This window comes from Corvus hawaiiensis, chromosome Z (genome assembly GCF_020740725.1).
Source record: "Corvus hawaiiensis isolate bCorHaw1 chromosome Z, bCorHaw1.pri.cur, whole genome shotgun sequence".
Lineage (NCBI taxonomy): Eukaryota > Metazoa > Chordata > Aves > Passeriformes > Corvidae > Corvus > Corvus hawaiiensis.
The window spans coordinates 79,525,476-79,533,768 of NC_063255.1; the positions used below are offsets into that span (position 1 = coordinate 79,525,476).

General features: G+C 51.1%; 1 protein-coding gene and 1 long non-coding RNA gene across 8 annotated transcripts in view; one reads left to right on the top strand and one right to left on the bottom strand.

The window, feature by feature from the left end:
* The window catches only part of ZCCHC7 (zinc finger CCHC-type containing 7), an 87,438-nt gene extending 82,595 nt beyond the window's left edge, over positions 1 to 4,843 (bottom strand). For 2 of the 7 annotated variants that reach the window (XM_048292158.1, XM_048292151.1), the window contains exons 1-3: positions 4,630 to 4,843; positions 4,004 to 4,043; positions 1,579 to 1,689 (exon numbers count right to left, since the gene is read on the bottom strand). The gene's annotated coding sequence lies outside the window, so the exon portion shown is untranslated. The remainder of the gene's footprint in view (positions 1 to 1,578; positions 1,690 to 4,003; positions 4,044 to 4,629) is intronic. The other 5 variants (XM_048292156.1, XM_048292157.1, XM_048292154.1 and 2 more) reach the window with 5 other exon arrangements.
* Positions 4,844 to 5,186: 343 nt separating this feature from the next.
* LOC125320576 lies at positions 5,187 to 7,785 on the top strand. Its single transcript, XR_007201191.1, has 3 exons — positions 5,187 to 5,326; positions 6,271 to 6,274; positions 7,772 to 7,785. It is a non-coding gene; the product is annotated as an uncharacterized LOC125320576 (long non-coding RNA).
* The last annotated feature ends 508 nt before the right edge of the window (positions 7,786 to 8,293 follow it).

Consider the following 8,293-nt stretch of genomic DNA (forward strand, 5'->3'; position numbering starts at 1 on the left):
AGATGTGGAAAGGCAAAAGCTACTTAAGGATGCATTTGCATTAACCGTAACTACTACTTCAGCTCCACTACTTTGGCTTCTGAAAGTGGCATTTACTGAGTTCTCCACTCCCACATGAGGGAGGTCATCCAGATGCTCACAGGCCACACCTGGAGTGCTGTGTACACCTTGGGCTCTCCAGTACTGGAGCAAGTACAGCAAAGGGCCACGGAAACCATTAAGGGACTGGAGCATCTACTGTAGTAGGTCAGAGTGGGACTGCTACTCCACTGGAAGGTAAAGCTCAGGGGGATTTATCCATGCATTTATCCATGCTCACAAACACCTGGCAGGCGGAGTAAAGAAGACAGAACCACCACAGCAGCGCCCAGCAAGAACTTGAAAGGGAATGGACACAAAATAACAAAATACAGGGAATTCCACTTAAATGTAACTCTGTTGCTCAGAAAGGCTGTGGAGCCTCCATTCTTGAGGACCTTCAAACCTCAGCTAGACACAACCCTGAGCAAGTGGCGCCAGGTGACTCTGCTTTAAGTCAGGGCTGAAATTGCCAGAGGCTCCTTCTTGACTCAGCTGTCCAGTGATCCTAGCCCAAGGGTGAGTGTGTTCGGAGCTCACAGCCTGCTCCCTGGCAAGACAGGTAATACAGGGACGTTCTAAAGTCACCCTGCCTCCTTGAGAGACTACCTCACTTGGTGTACATGACCATATGATGCATGGAGTATAGGAAACTGAACACTTCCTCTGAAAGTCTGTCTCTGTTTCTGAGTTACAGTTACTCCCATGGAAGTCATCAAGCTTTTTTAGACCTGAAAACTGCCAGACGGAGTTCAGCTTTTTGGCTGTGGAAGAAGAATGTCATGGTACTGTTTAAATGCACTTAGTCACACACACATACAAAAATTCAGATTTGTGAGCTTTGTACAGAGGTAATTTGCATCATGATGGTATTTAAAGAAAACAAAGGATCTTATTATGAAGGTTCTCCTCTCTCATCCAGGTTCCTACATAAACATAACACCTAATATGCTAAATATATGAAAGAACAAGGTGGTAATAGACACAATAAACCTATTTTACACCACTATCTAGCTTTAGATGCTGTAGGAAGAAAAAGTAAAACAATGGCACCTGAATGGTTGCAGTTAGAAAAACACCTGACAGACCAAATGAAGGCCCCAAACTTCAACGTTTTTCTCAACTTCACCCAGGGTCCCTGTTTCAAACAGGTTGCAGCCTCTTCCTATCCACACAGTGAGAACAGAGCTCCAATCAAGCACATTCACAATATTAACATGTGGTCATGAGGTGTGAGAAGAGACCTTCAGTAATGTAGGAAATTAATAAATCCTCCTGAAGATGTTGCGTTTTTAGTGATACTCCAAAAGCCAACTGAATCCAAGTACTCCTTCCTTCCCTTCTGTCACCCAGTGGATAAAGTCACCCACATAAGCAGAGACCACTGCTAAGAACTTGCAGCTGAACAACACTGAAGCCTTTCAAGCGTCCAGGGAGCTGACTCATGGACACTTCAAAGTGCAGGCAACAGCACAAACAGCCAGCAAGCACTACACTCACTTTGATCTATCCTTCTCAGAAGGTCAAACAACAGCTCCTCCTCCTCTCAGGTCCACACGTGACTGGGATAATGAAGGGCTCTTCCTCTTGCTCAGCATGTACACCAGGCCACTGGGAAACAAGATACAACATGAGCATCACAACAGAATCTGAAGACATATTGGTCACCATTCTCACACTCAATCCACAGCTATGCCTTTCCTCTTGAGGAAAGAGAAATAGCCATGTCAGGTACCTGACATCAAAGCAGACACAAACACAGCCTCTAGGAAAGGGAAGAGGAGCTCGACAAAGTCTTGCTTTGTTTTTCAGATTGTCAAGTGGAAGCAGTCTCTCACTGAGTTCATACAGATAACTCAGAGAAAGACCTGACTGCAACTTCAGATTTCCTTTTGCCAGTGAAAAGTTTAGGCTATGGGCAAACATTCTTTTCCATAGAATCATAGAAAGGTTTCAGCTGGAAAAGACTGCTAGGGTCACTGTTCTCTCAGCTGTGTTCACCTCTAAGTGCCACATCTATCTCACTTCCAGCTGGACTATCATAAAGACACTCTTCACATCTGAGTGTGAAAAACACATGAAAAATATTAGTCCTGCAAAGACTACCTGATTTGATAGGCTGCAGGGAGCAACAACACACCAACACATCCTACTTTGGAATTAGATTACCTTACTTTAAAAAAACCCCAAACTTCAAACCCCTGGCAATGGTAGAACTCCATCCCTTTATCAAGAGGAATCCCACTCCTACCTGAACCCAGAGCACAGCCTTCCTCAAAGGCACCTGAATGCCTTTCAGGGAGCCCCTAAGTAAGGACAGTTCAAGTAAAGGGCTACCAATGTTAAAATTTAAAAAATCACAGACATCTGAGTTTCTTTTAACCATTTCCAAACAAAACTGCAAATGGCTGCAGTTGTCAATGACAGGGATAATCTTCAAACCCTGCTTGCCAGCATTTTTCATCTGGCCCATTAGAAACCTGACATCCCACATGTGATGCAGCAGCAGGAGTGGCAGCAGCACCAGGCAGTCAGAAGGGAGGTGCCACTGGCAACTCAAAACAGAGAGGAAGAGCAAGGCCAACAAACAAGAAATAATAAACAAGTTAATCAGAACACCTCAGCCAAAATCCCAAAGAGGGTTTGGGATGCTCAGGTCTCACCCATCTGCAGAAGGGACTTTGCAGTAAGAAGCTCAGGGCAGTCCTTCCCATGTCATTCCTGTTCACCTACCTCGACTCTCCCTGTCAGCCCCTCCTTTCCACTGCTTAACTCCAGCACCTCTGCTGCTCTTACTTTCTCAGCTTCTAACAGATTCCAGAGCTCATTGTGCTTAACTTCAAATACTGAGATATCTTAAAAATTTCAAATGAAAACTAAAATACAGAGATTACTTCTTCCATTGCATATGACTTTCCACACAAGTGTCCTGTTCCCATCACAAATCATCTGTGAATTCCAAATATTTCCTTATTTATCTCATTCTCTGCTTGATCTCTGCAGCCAATCAACCCTATTTGATAAAGGCTGCATTGAGAATAGAGCACCAAACAGGCTCTCTACTGCCTTGGAAGGCAAAGACAAAACACAACCCTACTGTTAGGCTGTTACAGATAGAAAAACAAAACGAAAAAGAAAGCTCTTTCAAGAGAATTACCATACTATCTATCAGAACAGAGGGTCAGACATCAGGACAGCAGCAGCTACACTTTTTGTCAGCTTTAAATTTAGTTCTATTTTTGATACATAAACTGCCTGGCGCTTCAGACTGCTGAGACACTGCAAGGGCACAGACAGTATGAAACTGACAAAGAACTTAAATGTTCCAGAGCCTGTGAATGAAATATTTCATTTCAGCTGCTGTAGCTGCTTTTGCACCCTGCATTGCCTGGATTCTATGAGAAAATTATCATTACGAAGCTCATGACTGAAATGAAAATCACATCTGGAAGGTATGAAAATGTCAAACCTAAATGTATTCATAAAAAACCTACCCAAAGACATATTTATTATCAGAAACCTGTGTCAGGAGACTGTTTTCCTTCCCCTGCTCTGTTTCTGTACCCAATATGATTCCAACCTGGCTGTGCCTCACAGGGGCAACCACACGGTTCTCAGAGCTGGTGAGAAAGGCACAACCTGCATCCTCTGCTCTGGGTGAGACATGCAGCTGTCAGTGCATCTGGAGTGGAGAAGCCCTTGCAGTAACATCAAAAAGTATCAGGAGGTGGGTTGGGAGCAGCCTCTGCCCTCATTTTCCATGATCTAATGCTGATTTTTGGCTAAATGCTGAGATGCAAACCCCATCCTTGTCCCATTTGCTGTTTGAGGACACACAACTGTTCTGGACTTTCTTTAACTGAAGTGCAAAGAGAGAGGAAAAGCTTTGGAGAAGAGGTCAACATTTTTCTAGTGGCAGCTATACCTTCAGGAGATCACAGGAATATCTCTTCCACATCTGAACCCTGGAAAATAACAACACATTTCAAGTTTACTTCAAGCCTTTCAGAAGATTTTTTCTTCCCACAGCTATTTTATGAATCATGTTTAAGAGTAACAGAGATTTTGATTTTGCTTGGATCCTAGGGCTGGATGTTGTCTGGCGAGTGGGAACAAATCAGGAATGGAGATCCCGGGAGAAAGGGATGCACACCCCGAGCACCGGTGGAGGCCGAGAGAGTACGCGGAGCGCGGGTCCGGGCACACGCAGGGCCGTGCGGGTACCGACCCCTCCTCCGGAACTCCTGGGCCGCTGGGGCTTGTTCCAGGGGCTGGCGTAGGGACCGGGACACGCCGCAACCGGAGGCTGGGCCAGGATCACGGACACCGAGGACGGACCGGCGGGGCGGGCCCGGGCAGAGGCCGCCGAGAGGCGCGGGGGATCCCGGCTGCGCGGCCGCGACTGGGGCGGAGAAGCCGCCACGGGACGGGAAGGACCCGGGGCCGGGGCCCTGGGGAGTGGGGCCCGCCGTGGAGAGCGGGGGCCGGGTCGGGCCGGGAGGTGCCGGAGCCGGGTGGGGCCGGGTGCCGGTAGTCACGGACGATACTCACTCACTGCCGATACCGGAACTCACTCACTCGGTATCAGTACTCGCTGCCGGTACTGGGAGTGACTCACTGACTGACTGACGGACTGACCGACCGACCGACCGACTCGCTCGCTCGCTCGCTGCCGGTGCCAGTACTCAGCGCCAGGACTCCCTCGATCCCGGTATTCTGTTCCGGCCGCACCGGGACCCGCCGAGCAGGAAGTGGCGGTGGCCTGGCCCCGCCGTCCGGCCACGTGCGTCCGGCCCCGCCCCGCCCGGCCCCGCCCCTCCCCGGCCCGGCCCCAAGGCTCTGGGAGGGTTGGGGGGACGCGGCTTTGCGGAGAATTTACCGGAAATCGGATGGACAGGAAGGGGGCTTTCCCGAGTCTCACAAGCCTCGGGGTTTGGTCTGCGTCCTGCCCGGTAGCACAGTCCTGCGAGAGGACCGCGTCTCCACGTGCGGAGTGGACAGAGCCCGCCCCGCGCCGGGTGCCGCGGGCAGTGTGGTCCGGGAAGAGACGGGGTGGGAAAGGATCTTACAGTTCATGCAGTCCCACCCCATGGCATAGATAAGGACACCTTCCACTAGATGGGATGTCTTCAAGCCCAGTCCAACCTAGCCTGCAACATTTCCAGGGATGGGGCAGCCACAGCTTCTCTGGGCAGTCTGTGCCAGGGTCTCCCCACGCTCGTGGGGAGGAATTTCTTGCTAATATCCCGTCTAATCCTGCCCTCCGGCAGTGAGAAATCCTTTCTCTTGTTCTGTGACTCCAACCCTTGTCTGCAGTCCCTCTCCAGCTCTCTTTGAGCCCCTTTGGATATTGGAAGGGGTTCTAAAGTCTCCCCAGAGCCACCTTTTCTCCAGCTGGACATCACCAGCTTTCCCAGTCCATCTCCATAGGAGAGGTGCTGGAGCCCTGGGAGCATCATATGGATATGTGCCTGAATGTGCAGGTACACACATATGTGTTTACACACACCATTAGTGTCCTGCCATCCTGGCTGGACCATTCTGTGCCTGCCCAGTGTCCCCAGCAGCCCTTTGCAGACATATCTGCAGCCAGCAGATCCAGCCTCGCTGTCTCTCACCAGTGAGCTTGCAAAAGTCCCAGTGTCTCCAGTATTCACCTTTGCGATGCTAGGCCCCACACCTCCTGGCCCACTTGCCAACCAGCACAGTTTTACAGTTGGTGTGACTGCTCTTGCTGGTGTGTGCCTGTTCATCACGGACATACTGCCTCCCTCCAGGTGCTGCCCCTCCACACACAGATCCTCTGACCAGGGGTCCAGCTCCTCTCGCAAGCTCTGGTACCTCCACATGCAAGGATGTGCACACAGCAGAGAGGGGCCCTTGCCCATGTGAACAGACATCCTGTTTAATATTGCCAAATAGGGTCATATAGGGGTGCATATGGTGTGACTCCGTTTTGTGAGCGTGACAGGTGGGATGACCTGCAGCAGGTAGCAGCAAGGAGTCAGACAGAGCCTCCGAGGGGCAGGAGAGGTAACAGGGATGAGTGAGAAGATGCAGGGAGTTGGGGGAGATTCCATCTGGGTCTGCTGCTTCAGGGACAGTAGTGTTCCTGCTTGCTCTGCAACTGTAGAGCCGGCCCTCCATCCTGCCCCTCTCCACTGAGGCCAGCAGGGCTGCCTGTGCAGACAGACACGTTTGTGCTGGCACATCCACTGAGCCCAGAGCTTTCATTTTCCATCTCATTTTTTGTAGGCCTTTCAGACTTCGGGCGTTTCCTTAATGCAGTGCTAGTAGTCTATTTTCAACATTACTGGCATGTAATTACGACCTGTGGTTTGCTTCTGCAAATACTAGCAAAGGCAAGTATGTGTGGGCTACAAAACTGTCTCTTGAAAGGCAGAATAATGTGTTTCTCTGATCCTCCAGGCTCTGGGAAGAAGTGAACAAAACCAACCCACAAGTAGGAAAGTTTTGTCTTCTGGCAGCGAGCAGAACCTGACATAGCTGTGACACCTGGTACTGGCCACAGGTACTTCACTCTGATCTTATCGTGACACCTTTCAAAACAAAAATATTTTTAATGCTTCTGGATGTTATGAAACCTACTCAAATATATCAGATAATTAATTGCTGTAAAACATACGCTGTTGATTAAAAGATGGGCTGGAACTGCAGAATGTTATGCAACTGTCAGGACCCTGAGGATAACCCCTGGAACTATGGCTGTGTCTGACCCCAGTTTCCCAAATTACTGACCTTAACCCCTCTCTGCAGACTGCCAACCTGCCGCAGCCTTGGCCTGTCCCTATCCCCAGGCACGTGTCTGATATCCGGGGATGGGAGGATGCCCTCTCCTGGCTGGGGTGGTGGGGTGGGCAGTGGCCACCGGACCACTCTGCCCCGTCAGCCCCCACTGCACAGCTACTGAAATGGTGTAAAATACGTGTTTGGAGAAAGACCTCAGATCAGGTACGTTTCCCCAGAGCATTTACAGGAAACAAAATTCTCTATTTATAGAAATAGCAGGAGAAAGATTAGAGCATTTGGATTTAGCACTGACTACAGTGATATTTTACACTTGCAAGAACCCATTCTTGCTAGATCAGCCCCTGAAATGAAGTTCTTTTGGGGGCATCATAGCAAAACGTCAGCAACTGCCTCTGAGGCATCCTTTGCCAGTCACCTGTCCTAAGTGACTCTCTCCCACATTGCTCCAGAGCCACCACAACTCAGGGGACACCATTCACCCTGAGTGGGAGTGGCACAGCTCCAGTCTGGCCTTGCTGCAGGGTACTTTACTGCTGCAGCGAAGCAGACAGAGGTGCCTGCATTCAGCTCAATTTGACTCAGGAGTGATCCTCAGGCCCTGGCATTTTCACCCTTGCACCCCTTTCTCTCTCAAGCCAGTTGACTCCTGCAGCTGCCTTTGCTTCTGAGCACCACTTCTTGGTAGGACTGATAAACTTCACCTGCTGCACACCTGAGCCCAGCCCAAACTGTTCCCCTCCTCCCCTGAACATGCTAGCTTTGGTGAGCCAGTGATTCACTCATGACAGGAGAGGAGCTTGGCACAGAGCCTGAGGTTCTGGTGCTCACACGTGGCCAGGAGATGAGGAGGTTTCACTCCCTTGGCACCCCGTTGCATGTGCTGAGCAACATCCCTGGTTGCACTTAGTTTAGCTTGCCGGAGAAATGTCCCCTCTTCCGCCACAGCTCTCAGCTTTCCGAGCTGTTCAGGGTGGCAAGACGCATCTTCCTTCAGCCCGGAACCGGGCCGCAGGGCTGCAGGGAACAGTCAGGTTGAAAACTACTTGCCCTCCTGCCGAGCTGACACCGCGTCCTGGGGCTCGGAGCCTCTCGGGAGTGCAGGCAGCGCCCGCGGCACCGGCACCGTCCGTGCTGGACTCCGGACGGCGCGTTCCCCCGGGGACGGGAGCGGGGCCCCGGGGCTGTTCTGACCACCGCAGTACCATCTTCCCGCTGCGATTTGCTCAGACCCACCAGAAGCCCTGTCCGTGCAGGGAAAGCAGCATCCATTCTCCGCGCCCGACGGCGCTGCCCGGCACCCCCGCGGAGCCCGTCCCTTCCCCTCCTGCCTGCCCTGTGTAGGGACGCCAAATGGCTGCACAAACCCAGCAAGAAGGAACGGACCCGCCGGGGCCTGGGGGTAGACCCATGCGTGTTGCACGGACAGGTGGCTTTGCAGCAGCCT